Source organism: Oryctolagus cuniculus, chromosome 13 (assembly GCF_051225735.1).
Source record: "Oryctolagus cuniculus isolate XC-2025 breed Fujian yellow rabbit chromosome 13, ASM5122573v1, whole genome shotgun sequence".
Taxonomy (NCBI): domain Eukaryota; kingdom Metazoa; phylum Chordata; class Mammalia; order Lagomorpha; family Leporidae; genus Oryctolagus; species Oryctolagus cuniculus.
The window spans coordinates 103,585,001-103,599,297 of NC_142879.1; the positions used below are offsets into that span (position 1 = coordinate 103,585,001).

Here is a 14,297-nt window from a genome sequence, read left to right on the forward strand (position 1 = left end):
GTGTGTGATGTGTGGTGTGTGTGTGTGGTGTGTGTGGTGTGTGTATGTGTGTGTGGTGTGTGTGTGTATGTGTGGTGTGTGTGTGGTGTGTGTGTGTGTGATGTGTGGTGTGTGTGTGTGTTATGTGTGGTGTGTGTGTGTGTGGTGTGTATGGTATGTGTGTGTGTGGTGTGTGGTGTAAGAGATACTGGCCCGACCTGAGGTCACAGAGATTTTCTCCGATGTCTTCATCCAGAATGTTTATGGTTTTAGTTTTTGCGCTTCAATTTCTGACCCCTTTTGACTTCTGTCTTGGCTGTAGTGCGGATGGTTGACCATTGTTCGTTCTTTGGCAAATGGATATGCATTGTTCTGTCTTTGGTAATGAGCGCATTATGGCTTCTTCCCTGAGTTAGTTTGTACTTGTATCAGAGACCAGCTGAGGAGTGGGTGTTCAGCCCGCTGGGTAACACGCCGGATCACACCGGAACTCTGGGATCGAATCCCCGCTCCAGTCGCTGATTCCAGGAGATGATAGTATTTGAGTTCCTGCCACTCTCGTGGGAGATCTGGGTTGAGTTCTCAGCTCCTGGTTCCAGCCCTGGCCTAACCCCCGCCATTGTCAGCACTTGGGGAGTGCTTTCTCCACGCCCAACTCCCCCCACCCGTCTCTCAAATGAATTCGTAAAAAAAAAATCAATTGAGACTATTTGTGTCTATTTCATTATGCTTTTTGCACTATCTCTTAAGAAAAGATTTATTTGTTTATTTGAAAGACAGAGTTACAGAGAAAGCGGGAGAGACAGAGAGGTCTTCCATCTGCTGGTTCACTTCCCAGATGGCCTCAACGGCCAGAACTGGGCCAGGCTGAAGCCAGGAACCTGGAGCTTCCTCCGCGTCTCCCACATGGGTGCAGGGGCCCAAGCACTGGGGCCGTCTTCCGCTGCTTTCCGAGGCGCATTAGCAGGGAGCTGGATTGGAAGTGGAGCAGCCGGGACTCAAACCAGGGCTCACACTGGATGTAGGTGTCACAGGAGACGGCTTCACTCACTGTGCCACAACGCCGGCCCCTGCATGCGCCATTTTTAAGATTTCTGACTTGAATCAGGATTTACGAGGCTCAGGTCTCTCGCCCTGGGGCCCCCTCTTTGGAAGTCAGCAGCTGTCCTAAGAAGGCCGCGACAGCTCTGGTGGGCTGTATGCACAGCCGTGAGCGTCTCTGGTCAGACTTTGCTCTCACACTGTGACCTTGAGCAAGCCGGTCTCTCCAAGCCTTGCTTTCCTTGCTTGTGATTGGGGATGGGTGGTGATTGACAACAGTGATGGTTAACTGTATCTGCTGACTTGGCTAGACCACAGTTAAACCCTGGTCTAGACGTGGCTGTACGAGACAAGCCTTGTAAATAGGATGAACACTTAGAGTGGGCTGACCTGAAAGGGAAATGGCTTTTGGTGATGGGAGTGGGCCTCTGATCCATGGAAGGCCTTAGACGCAAACCTTAGGTGTCCCAGGGCAGAGGATCCTGCCCCTAGACTGTCCCCTGGAAATCCTGCCCGAGTTTGCTGTCTGCCACGCTCTGGATTTACGTCAGCCCGCCCCGGCTGAGCTAATTCCTTGACTAAATCTCAGAGTCCGGCTCTGGCACCCGGCATTTGGTGAAGTCTTTGGCAAGTCGTAGTTGCCATCATTTGGGTGGAGAATTCTTAGAAATGTGCTTGCTGGTACTACTGCAAGCTTGCTAACTCCCCAGGGGGCAGGGCCGTGCTCATCTATTCACCCCGTGGCCCCTGCATCATAGTAGAGCCTGACACCTAACGGGGCATTCACTACTGTGAGGGAATGGTGGGTGTCCTCGGGGGTTTTTATCTCCTGCATACAACTGAATATTTTCACAGTTGCCTTCAGGGCACAATCTCTCTCCCTCTCTCTCTCTCTCTCTCCCTCCCTCTCTCTCTCTTTCTCTTCAAAGATTTATCTATTTATTTGAAAGGCAGAGTTAGAGAGAGAGACAGAGACATCTTCCATCTGCTGGTGCACTCCCCAAATGGCCACAACGTCCAGCACGGGGCCAGGTTGAAGCCAGGAGCTTCTTCCAGGTCTCCCACGTGGGTGCAGAGGCCAAAGCACTTGGGGCACCTGCTGCTGCTTTCCCAGGAGCATTAGCAAGGAGCTGGATTGGAAGTGGAGCAGCCGAGACGCCAACTGGTGCCCACATGGAGTGCCAGCATTGGAGGCCGTGGTTTTACCCATTGTACCACAACGCCAGCCCCAAGGGCACCATAAGTTAACCCAAGCATGGACAAGCTAAATGTGAGACAGTAGGTTCTCTGTGGTAAGCAGGACGATTGCAATCAGTTCTTTGGTTCTCTCTGTCTCTTCCCCATACTGCTAACCATGTATTTATTGAAAAATTAAACATTGCAGATCACTTGTGTGTGTGATTGCGTTTCCCACTTAAAGAAGGTATTCCTTCCTAAGCTGCAACACACAGGGAAGGCTTTTAAAATGAAAGTATCTTCTCCAAAAATGAGTCAAAGCATGCATTAGACACACATCGTATGCAGGTTGGAGGCATAGGGGCAAGGGACAGTAGATACGTGTGTCCCACCAACGTCAAGTTTGTGTCCTCACTTTCCGCCTAGGGCAGTTCTTAAATTCTCCTCCATTCCATCGCCTCCCTCCACTCTATCTCCTCCCTTCACTGAAGCAGTGAAAAATCCAGGGGTCGGGACCAGGAACCAAAGTTGCAAAAGGAAGGTATTGGCAAGTGAGGCTGGGCTAACAATGAAGGAAAGAGCAAAGCCCCAGAATTTTACAAAATAAACTTGTCTTATTTGAGAGAGAGAGAGAGCGAGTGCGCTCCCATTCTCTCGTTCACTCCCCGAATGCCTGTAGTGGCTGGGGAATCACTAGACTAAAGCTGAGAGCTGGGAACGCAATCCAGGTCTCCCACATGGGTGGCAGGGACCCAGCTATTTGAGCCATCACCTGCTGCCTACCAGGGTCTGATAGCAGGAAGCTGGAGTCAGGAGTCAGAGACAGGAACTGAACCCACATCCTCTGATATGGAGTGCAGAAATGGCGTCTTAACTGCCAGGCCAAACACCCACCCAGTACTGAGGATCCAGGGCAGGCTACGTAGAGCCAGTGCGTACTTTGCCAAGCAGGATGTAATAACAACTGTGCCTTTCCACTCTAGGCTCCAGAGAATTCAGAGTGAGACAGGAATTTTTCCAACAAGGAGAACATCCTTTTTGCTAAAAATACTTGAGCTTTTATTTCTCTTACAGTATTATTTACAGTCTAAGCATCTATGCAGGGATTATGAAGTGGGACTTGAAACCAAAGTGTGTGTGTGTGTGTGTGTGTGTGTGGACACGGACTCCAGCAGCCCATTTGCTTGTGTAGATGTATACATTAATTCAGTTATAGAAACAGCAACTTAAATAATGGATGAGCATGCTCCACTTTCTGTAGACAAAGGGATTCAAGCAACAGGAGGAAAGGCAGTTGTACTCCTTCTTGTAAACATGTATAATTTACAGCAAAGGAGAAGAAACAAAACAGTTGGAAAATATTAGATATTTTAATTTATCCAGCTTTCTTTTACTTTTCACGGTGGATTTAGAAAATTGCAAGGTTAAGCCAAAGTTGTTGGAGTTTTAGGTCCTACTGTATTGTGACATGTGACTATTCCAGTCACATAAAAAAATTAAATTTCTTGCTTTGGAAAGAGACAAGACAATGGGAATAAGAAGAGATGCTCTCCTAACCCAAAGATGAATTTTAAAACCGGTGCTTACTTTACACATGAAACCTCTGTGGTTTGATTCAGGCTATGAAACCAGCACAAATAAACTCCAAACGAGGCATTTCAGAATGAATTTGAGGGAACTCTGTTGTATATCGTTTGGCAAAGCCTCATTCCTCTGAAACTTTTTTCTCTCTTTTTGCTTTTATTGGCACCTCCCGCCTTTTTTTTTTTTTTGCTAGTTTTTATTCTCTGTAGTTGAATCATTATGCCTGTTATAAAGTCAAAATTCACCCAGATGCATAAGAAAGAAGATGATTAATTTTGAAATTATGGACACTCCTGAAAACAGTAAAGTTGTGCTTGCACTCTGTTTGTATTTAATGAAAACTACATCCCACTGCGCATCAGCGCCACACACCCACACCCAGGAAGCGTTGGTAGTTTCGCGGCTGATTGGAAGGCTGAGCTTGCACCCTTCTCACCATTGCAAAGGCTGAAACACCTTCAGTATCAACAGCTGACCTTGACATCAGGCCAAATGACCTCCCCCTCCCCCCATGCCAGTGCGTTGACCATTAAATGAAACTGTGGAAATTTCAAGAAGACCCGGAGGCTGATGACAAACTGCACAGACGTGAAATCGTTGACGATACGCTGGATCTGTGGACAGAGCGTCTCTGAAGAGGGTGGATGGGCCACGGGACACCTGGTGGGTCTTTGATGTGTTTGGTACAGGGTTGTGTTTTCACTTCAGGGAATGCCAACGGTCTGATTTCTGAAAGGAGTTTTGGGTGCTTGACAGAACCAGCTATTACACCGTGCTAAAAAAAAAAAAATAACAACCTAACAAACAGCAATACAGAGTGGTTCCCCTCCCCCTGTGGAACTCCTCTGGAATTTCCTGCTGCTTTTGAATACAAGAGGTTCCTTTTTGCCATCTTTCTTCCAAGGCTGATGGCTTTGCATCATTCCTGAACATGCGTTTTTCTTGAGAAATATCAGAATAAAAAATTCTCAGCCTCCCATCGTCTCATGAAGATTGTGCTGTGATTAAAACCAGACCCAGATTGTAGATCAGCTCTCGTCCCCCCACCCCAACCTCCGAAACCCAAACAAGAACAATTTCAATAAAAACATTCCACTTCCCACCAGAGACTCGGGCCCCGGTAAGCAGGTAGTTACCCTATCTGCAAACAGGCCTCCAACACACAGGGCCTGCATGCAAGGATTTTAAAAGCTTAACCTGAGATTTTCATATTAAGAATGGAATGCAGTACCTTTTGATTCCTTCAAACCCCAGTTTTGAAGAAAAGCACCTTTGAAATACGGTCTGGGTGAGGATGAAGGGGACAGCTCGTGGAGACCCGGTTCCAGGAGTTCCAGTTTGGGGGGCAGAGGCGCTGCAGGGCCACTGTACCAGCCTCGGCCGCCCAACAGAGGGCGCTGCTGAGATGAGCTGTTGGGTGGGGGGTGTCCTGGGGGAGGGCGTCGGAGCAGACAGGGTGGGCAGCAGCTGCCTGCTTATGGATCCTGGCCCCACAGCTTCCTGCTCCTACCGTGACCAAGTCACTTAAACCTCAGTCTTCTCATCTGGCAAATAGGGAGAAGATAGCAGCCAACTCTTCATGTACAATACTTTATATTTATGCATTTGAAAGGCAGATTTAGAGAAAGAGCTGGAGAGACAGAGGGGGTGGGAGAAAGAGAGAGAGAGACCTCCCATCCACTGGTTCACTCCACAGATGGCCACAATGACTGGGGCTGGACCAGGCCAAAGCCAGGAGCCAGGAGCTTCCTCCAGGTCTCCTGTGTGAATGCAGGGGCCCAAGGACTTGTGCCATCTTTTGCTGCCTTCCCAGGCACACTACCAGGGAGCTGGATCTCAAGTGGAGCAGCCGGGACTCAAACCAGTGCCCACAGGGGATGTTGGTGCTGCAGACCATGGCTTTAACTACGCCACAGCACCAGCCCCATGTGTACAATTTTAATTTAGCTATTTTATTTAAAAGGCAGAGAGACAGGCAGCAATCTCCCACTCACTGGTTCACTCTCCAAATGCCCACAACTGCTGGACACCAGGAGCTCCATCCAGGTCTCCCATGTGGGGGCTGCAAGACCCAACTGCTTGAGTCATCAGCTGCTGCCTCCCAGGTGTGCATTGGCAGGAAGCTGGAGTCGGGTACAGCTGGGATTAGAACCCAGGATCTCAGATATGAGACCTGGGCCTCCCAAGTGGCATTTTAGCCTGTCACAACTGTGGCTGACTCTTGAAGTAGAGCAAGAGTAATGGTGGCTGCTGTCCTTCAAGTCCAGAACAGGCACTGGATAGACACGCATGGAATAGATACCCAGCACCCAGCAAATGCCCAGCAAATGCCCAGCAAATGACCCTCAGACGGTGGCTGTTATTATGGGATATCCTGACAATTAGGCAGTGATTTAAAACCTTCATGCATCTATGTGGGGATTAACCTAGCAGTTCAGACACCGGTTAAGACACCATATCCCATGTCATAGTTTGACTCCTGGGTGTGACTCCTGACCCCTGCTCCCTGCTGATGCAAACCCTGGGAGGCAGTAGTTATGGCTCAAGTGAATGGGTTCCTGCCATCCACATGGGGGACCTGGATTGAGTTCCCAGTTTGTAGCCTTGGCCCTGAACAAAGCCCAAGCCATTTGCAGCCATCTGGGGAGTGAACTGTAGGTGGGAGCGCTCTGTCTCTCTCTCTCAAATGAGTAAATAATTTTAAAATAAATAATAAAATTAAAACTATGTACTGATATGTAAAATAAATCAAAATTTAAGAAGAAATAAGATCTTTAGAGAGATTTACTTATGTGTTTGAAAGATAGAGTTACAGAGAGTGAGGAAGAGACAGAAAGAGATCTTCTACCCTCTGGTTCACTTCCTAAAGGCCATAACAGTCACGTCTGGGCCAGGCCAAAGTCAGGCATTCGGAATGCCACCCAGGAACCCCACGTGGGGAGCAGGGGCCCAAGCACTTGGGCCATCGTTGATTGCTCTCCCAGGCACGTTAGCAGGGAGCTGGATCAGGAGTGGCGCAGCTGGTACTCAAACCGGTGCTCACGTGGAATGCATGGCTCAACACACTGTGCCACAACACTAGCTCCAAAAATAAGATTTAAATGAAGAAAGCATGTATTTTGTATTACAAATTTTATAAGAAAATGACCAAAATGGGCCACACACACACACACACAGGTCTGGGAACACCCACAGGCACCGGTGTGCTGGTTTTCCTTACCACTCCATGCTGTTTCAATTCTGACTGCTGGCGCAAGAGGGGAGTGTTTTCTGGGAAGTGGGTGCTGAGAGTGGACTCGTGTGTGGGACACTTACGGGGGGGGTTGCTCTCGCATTGTAGACCCACAGATTGGGCCGAGGGAGCAGCTCATTGTGATGGGTTCCCAGCAGAGGGCTCAGTCAATACTCAGGGGGCTGTGAAGCTGGGGTAGCCCCCAGCGTTGGGCCAAGATGGCAGGAAGGGGCAGGCCTTCCTCCCTCCAGTGGGCCGGTCACTGTTGCAGGCTGGCCCTGGAAGGACGTGGGCCTTGGGGCAGGTGGCTTTCTTCAGCTGAGGCAATCCCCAACAGGGCTGACCACTGAGGGCCTCTTCCAGTGTCTGCTTGTTGTGGGGGGCGTCCACAACCTCCTCCCTTCTTCCCATATAACAATGTCCTAGCTGTCAGGTGTGTACTCTCCAGTCTCAGTGGTGAAACCGTGGAGCGAGCACAACCGTGGGGAGTGTGCAGGTTATGTGGGGGTGACTTCAGGGGTGCCTCAGGGCTGTCTGCCTCCCACCCCCTAAAGTTGTTCCAGCACTGCCCTGCCAGAAGAGTGTGTCAAGGGGAGGCCGAAGCAGTGCTCCTGAAGGAATGTACCTGTGCACACTAATTAATGGGCTGCTCCGTAGCTGTTTAGTACCTATCAATAATTCAGAAGAACGTGGTCTTGCCCGGCAAGGGAGATGACATTGCAACAGTGCAGCTGGCTGAGTTTAGACCTAGGATCTCACGGTGTTCCCCCTGACAACCAGAGGGTGTGGACAGAGCTTAGAGCAGTGACCTGGAGAATGTGAGGCGTGCACCCTGGGAGATGCAAAAGACGCCCACTGCTACTCTTGATCACAATGCGTTTGCTATGGAAAGGGAACTTGACTTCGATGTGCCCATATTTATGTCTTTTTTTTTTTTTTTTTTTGACAGGCAGAGTGGACAGTGAGAGAGAGAGACAGAGAGAGAAAGGTCTTCCTTTGCCGTTGGTTCACCCTCCAATGGCCGCCGCTGCAGCCGGCGCACCGCGCTGATCCTGGCAGGAGCCAGGAGCCAGGTGCTTTTCCTGGTCTCCCATGGGGTGCAGGGCCCAAGCACCTGGGCCATCCTCCACTGCACTCCCTGGCCATAGCAGAGAGCTGGCCTGGAAGAGGGGCAACCGGGACAGAATCCGGCGCCCCAACCGGGACTAGAACCCGGTGTGCCGGCGCCGCAAGGTGGAGGATTAGCCTATTGAGCCACGGCGCCGGCGTATTTATGTCTTAAAAAAAAAATAAAGCAAGACAAGAAGAAAGAGTCCCCAGTATTTATAAACATACTGTGGATGGCCCTTTAATGAGGCCACAAGCTGGACCACCTCATCTCTTTTCTTATTTAAGGCAAATTTCATGTATTTCATATATACAGATTTAGGAACATAGTTTTACCACCTCATTTCAAGTAGCAGAGAAGAGAGGACTCCAGGGAATAGCCCTGAGTTCACAACACAGAAGGGGGAGTCCCAAGACACCCTCACTTCGGGGTCTTTTGATATTTGGCAGTTCACTCTCTCTTGGTGAAGCAGAGTGCCAACGTGGTTTAGTTTGTTTTTTTCTGTCTTAACAAATATTTAAAAAAAATTGTTATGTGTGGTTGACTAGTGACCATTTGGTCCTGGACCTTTTCCTGAAGGGTGTTAATGGGAGCACTTGGAAATACAAATAAAGTGCCTAGTGTAGTGCGTAGTCCTGTGCCAATGTTAATTTATTTGGATAAATACACTGTGGTTATGTAAGATATTAATGTTCAAGAAGCTGGGTAAACGGTGTCTAGGAATTCTCTGTTCTGTCTTTGTAATTCTTCCGTCAACTTCAACTTCCTTCAAATTAAAACATTGTCTTAAAAATCTATTTGAACTACAGCTGTTTACATCTATAATTGTTACCAATTAACCGTGACTTATCAGTAGGGTTCCTTTGCTGTATTAGAACAGGATTTGAAATGAAGGAACCGAGACATGAAAACCAGCCTCTGTGATCCTCAATTCAATATTTTAAAGCACCTTGGGAAATATGCATAGCTTTGTAGAAGCCACTCTTTTGAGATTTTCTAGCAGCAAATATACTATTAGAACAACTACTATAGCCAAAAAAAAATATTGAAATAATTTAGATAAAACCATAGTGAAAAATTTAGGTGTTTTCTTTAGTTCGAAAAACCCACTGGAAGATACAAAGCCCAACATGTTAGTGAAAATTCTACATGGGGGGATGTTTGATGATAAATTCCTGCTGCGTGGATGAAATCTGCGATTCTTCTGTCAGGACTCCATAATTGAGCTGCTAGATCCTGTTTCAATAATGAATGCAGGAAGTGATACTTTTATATGGCCTTCCAAGGAAAAGGTGTGCTGAAAAAGATACATTCTCAACAGTAAATGACTTAGTTAATTAAAAAGAGATAGGGAGCGGAGCAGCGTCCATATGAGGAGAGCCACTGACAGAGTGACCGCTTTGACAGAATTTACAAAGAAAAGGCACCAAGGAAAATGGACAGGCACAGCCGTCACCATGGAGTCACTCGCTGTGTCAACCCTTGGAGGTCGTTGTAGCAAAACAGCTGAATCAGAAATCCACAAAAACATTATAGGATATCAGTGAGATTGGGGATGATGATGAAAATCATTTGTGGCCTTAAAAGGTTATAATTTATCTCGTTGCCAAGCACTTAAAATCATCATTAAACTTGAGGTAACCATTATTCTTTTATGAATACAAAATGTCCCAAATTTGCTGACTTTTCCTGTGGCAAATATACTACTCAGCAGATAGTTTTAAAAATATGTTTAATGTGTCCATTTCAGGTAAGAGGGAGGAGGAAATAATGTTAATTTGAGTGAGAAAGTAATCACTTTTGAAAGGAATTCATGCTATGGAAAGAACATTTTGGAAATAGATGCTTGCAAATATTTCAGGGGGCTGGCATTGTGCTGTAGCCACTTGCAGCGCCGGCATCCCTTATCCAAACACCGGTTCAAGAACCAGCTGCTCCACTTCCAATCCAGCTCCCTGCTAATGCGCTTGGGAAAGCAATCAAAGATGGCCCAAGTGCTTGGGCCCCTGCACCCACGTGGAAGACCCAGATGGAGTTCCTGGCTCTGGCTTCACTGGTCCAGCCTGGCTATTGTGGTCATTTGGGAAGTGAACCAGCAGACGGAATCTCTCTCTCTCACTGTCTCTCCCTCCATCACTCTGTCTTTCAAATAAATAAATAAAAGCAAGTTAATGGTGTGGGGAGCAACCCGGACTAGACTGAGTTACTGGAATTAAGACTTATTCTTTGCATCTGCTCTCCCACAATATGGCGCTGGGAGAGAAGAAAACAGCTTCTACACAGGTGCCTCCAGTTCAGCCAATAAACTGTAGGACTCGCTCCTGATTGGAGGAGAGCAGCGTACTCGGCGTGTGGGCAGCCGAGTTGGAATTGGCGGAGGAGGACTATAAAGGAGGAGAGAGACGGCATGCACCAGGAACATCTAAGGGGAACATCTAAGGGGAACACCTGTGCAGCCCCCGAGAGAGCCGGCCGGCGGTGTGCCGCTCCCCCGCGGAAGTGGGGAATGTGGCAGGGGGAACCGCCCTTCCACAGAGGTGGAAGGGACGGTAGCCAACCCGGGAAGGACCAGCAGCCAACCCGGGAAGGACCAGCAGCCAACCCGGGAAGAACCAGCAGCAAACCCGGGGAGGGCCGAGCAGACGAAAGAACAGCGCAGGGTCCTGTGTCGTTCCTCCACGAAGAGGGGGAGCGACAAATGGAAAATGGAATTAAAAGATAAACTTATTTTGTTACAGAAACATTTTAAAATCCATTCATAGTTTATTCGTAATACACATTTTTCACGAACTTTTGAATCCATGCATGGATTTAGAAATTTTTGCACCAAAATAAACTTATCTTTTTATTCCACTTTCCACAAAATTTTGAGGCACTGTGATTATAACTAAGTATTTAAAAACAATGTATTAAAAATAAATGCTGCAAATTGTGTTTGGTGTTCCTATATCATGTAGCGTTAAAGATTTTCACTGATAAACGTCTTTTCATTTAATTTTATTTATTTGAGAAGCAGAGTTTCAGAGAGGGAGAAATAGAAAGCAAGTTCTTCCATCCGCTGGTTCACTCCCCAAATGGCTGCAATGGCTGGAGCTGGGCTGATCTGAAGCCAGGAGCCAGGAGCTTTCTCCAGGTCTCCCACATAGGTGTGGGGCCCAAGTGCTTGGGCCATAATATACTGCTTTCCCAGGCCACAAGCGAAGAGCTGGATTGGAAGAGGAGCAGCTGGGATACAAACTGGAACCCATATGGGACGCTGGTGCTGCAGATGGAGGTTTAGCCTACTACACCACAGCGCTGGCCCCCACTAATAAAATCCTTAAAATCAGGGGTAGGCTTTTGGCAAAGCAGTAAAGATGCCACTTGGGACACACATATCCCATATTGCAGTATCTAGGTTTGAGTTCCAGCTGCTTCTGATCCAGCTTCCTGCTAATGTGCGCCCTGGGAGGCAGCAGTGATGGCTCAGGTCCCTGCCACCATGTGGGAGGCCCTCATTGAGTTCTGGGCTCCTGACTTCAGCCTGGCCCAGGCCTGGCTGCTCAGGCATTTGGGAAGTAAACCAGTGGATAGGAGATCTCTGTCTCTCTCTGCTTTACACACATCTCTCTCTGCTTTACACACAAATTGAAAACAATTTAGTTCTTAAAATCTCATTTCAAATTTTCCCTTTAAAAAACTTTGATTAGTATTTTAGAATGTTTGTAATATATTAACACTGCCAATATTTAACATACTATGTTAACGCGTAGTATATTTATAAATAGAGATGTAAATATAGGGGCGGACATTTGGCACAGCGCTCCGGTTGCCTGTTAGGGTACCTACATTCGTGCTGGAGTGCCAGGGTTCAAGTCCCAGCTCCTCCGCTTCTGATCCAGCTTCCTGCTGATGCATACCTGTGAGGCAACAGGAGATGGCTCAAATACCTGGTCCTTGCCACCCCCTGGGAGACCTGGATTGAATTCCTTGCTCCTGGCTTCAGCCTGGCCCAAGCTGGTTGTGTTGCAGGCCTTTGGGGATGAACTAGTGGATGGAAGATCTGTCTCTTTGTCTCTGTCTCTCTGCTTTTCAAATAAAAAGAAACACATAAAGATTTTTTAAAAATAGGTAGATTTTAGAGGCACATAAGTTTTTCTGATGGAGCACATAGTCTTTAATAGGGAAAACCCATGCGAAACAGCAAAGAAAATGGGTTGGTTTAGTCCTACATAAAATCAGAGAAAACAAAGCACACCCCCGGCCAGCACTCAGGGGCGTGTGATCTTTACGGCTGAGCAAGCACGGTTGGGAAGTGGTCGCCCAGGCCTTTCCAGAACTGTCCAGGTGGACTTGTCCATTTGCCGTGGTCATAAGTCACGTTTCTGGGGCACAGCCCCGAGCTCCTGATTCGCAGGGCAAATGGAGACCCAAGAATCTGGGTTTGCTTTTCTTCCCCCCGACAAAGCAACACTGCTCTCTCTATTGTCTACAGTCAAGAATGCAGGTTTTTAGCAAGCGCCCGTGAACAGTTAAGAAGTAACTCCTGACTTTGAAGATGAGGAGACTAAGATTTCAAGAGTGAAAGTGACTTGGCCGATGTGTGCAGGTCGTCCCCAAACCACGGCTAGGAGCACGACCTTCCCAGCCCCCATCTTTTCCTAACCTGCGTTCTCTTGGGGTACCTCCTGCTCTGGGAGCACAGACCTGGTGCCTTCCTGGATAGATGAGAGCAGACAGGAGGAAAGCGACTGGGGGGGGGCTCCGGTTTCAATGCTTCGGCTCAAAAGCTCTCTGCCCTCGCAGAATATCCTGTGAGTGTTCTGGTGAGCCGAATGGCCACGCTGCTTCGTACAGCTCGAGACAAAAGGTTATTGCGGGTTTGTTATTGTTGCCACGTTGCTAGGAGAACCTCTGCAATGGAATTTGCATTCACCACCAGGCCTGCTCCTCCAGGGCAGCTGTGCCATGTGGCGGGACACTGCTCGTGTGGGAGAAAGTGCATGCACAAGGCCAAGGCCAAGGCCAAGGCCCTGAGTGAGAGGTTTCCTCCTGGACTTGCGGGATGGAAGACTAGCACCAAGGCCCTGAATCACAACAGGGTTCTTGCATTCTTGAGAAATGAGCATTTTAAGAACACTTCAGATAGGATTCTGGTTTTGCTCCTGGGGCACCCAAGCCCCCCCATTCCTCCAGGACTATGAAAATGGCAAACAGCCTGAGAGGGGCACAGCCGTATCTTGCTGGAAACAGGCCCCAAGCTTGCTGGGTCTGGGAACATTCTAGGCCTGACGATGTGAGAGGCCTGTTTGTCTTAATGTGTAATTGATCAGATCAGCAAAACCAGGCAAGGAGGCCAGCGGAGAAGACAGAGACCTGGAGGCACCTGCGGGAGCTGGGTAGCACGGTGCTCAAGCAGACCCACCAGAAAGAGCTCACACCCACCCTTCCAAACCTTGGCATTTGACAGAGCCACACTTTCCTTCATTATTCACATCGTGGCAAGGTGCCTGTGACCGAGGCCGACTCACAGCCTGGATTCTAGCTGGGCGGCTGTGCAAGGGGCGGGTGTATGAGGCAGGGCTGGGGGGTTCAGCTGCAGGGTCTGCTGCCCATGACCCCCCATGAGCATCTCCATCTGTTCTCACAGCACGGCCGTCACTGGAAGTGGCAATGCTCGTGTGGCACCTGAGCCGGAGGGCAGAGGGCAGAGGACACCAGGCCGGGACTGGAGCGTCCCTGGGCCCCACCCAGCTACTGCAGAGCTGAGGGATCACTCTCCCAATGCGTCTGTTCACCCAGCTGCCCCAGCGGTGGGGACATGGCCCCGCTCTGGCTCCCGCTGGGGCCCTGGCTCTGATGAATGGACAAAGCCTTTGTCCCCCTGGAGAGGACTCGATTCTCAGGGGCCCGAGGACCTTCTTGGTGGCCTTGAAGTTGGGCTGCACAGTTGTGTCATGTTGTGGAGGTAGCTGCTGTATTATCCCAATGTGGAGCACAGAGACAGTACAAGGCCAGGGGAGGAGGAGAGGAGGAAGAAGAGGAGGAAGAGGGGGAGGAGGAGGAGGAAGCTGTAATCCTGCTGGGGGCTTGGAAATCCTTGGCAGGTGTCACCCCCATACCCTCCCTGTGCTGGGGGAGAAGAAAAGGCTCCCGATGCCCTCAGCTTCACTAAGCACCTGCCCATGGTGCAGGGAG

The 14,297-nt window shown here is 48.9% G+C and overlaps 1 long non-coding RNA gene across 5 annotated transcripts; it reads right to left on the minus strand.

The window, feature by feature from the left end:
* Positions 1-4,088: 4,088 nt before the first annotated feature.
* LOC103350873 (uncharacterized) lies at positions 4,089-12,977 on the minus strand. Of its 5 annotated transcripts, none has more exons than XR_007910034.3 (4): positions 12,807-12,977; positions 11,949-12,019; positions 5,012-5,324; positions 4,089-4,555 (listed from the first exon to the last, which is right to left on the minus strand). It is a non-coding gene; the product is annotated as an uncharacterized LOC103350873 (long non-coding RNA). The 5 variants fall into 5 exon arrangements; XR_518726.5 differs by having other exon boundaries at positions 12,766-12,964; XR_016219867.1 differs by having other exon boundaries at positions 5,051-5,324; positions 12,807-12,963.
* Between the last annotated feature and the right edge of the window lie 1,320 nt (positions 12,978-14,297).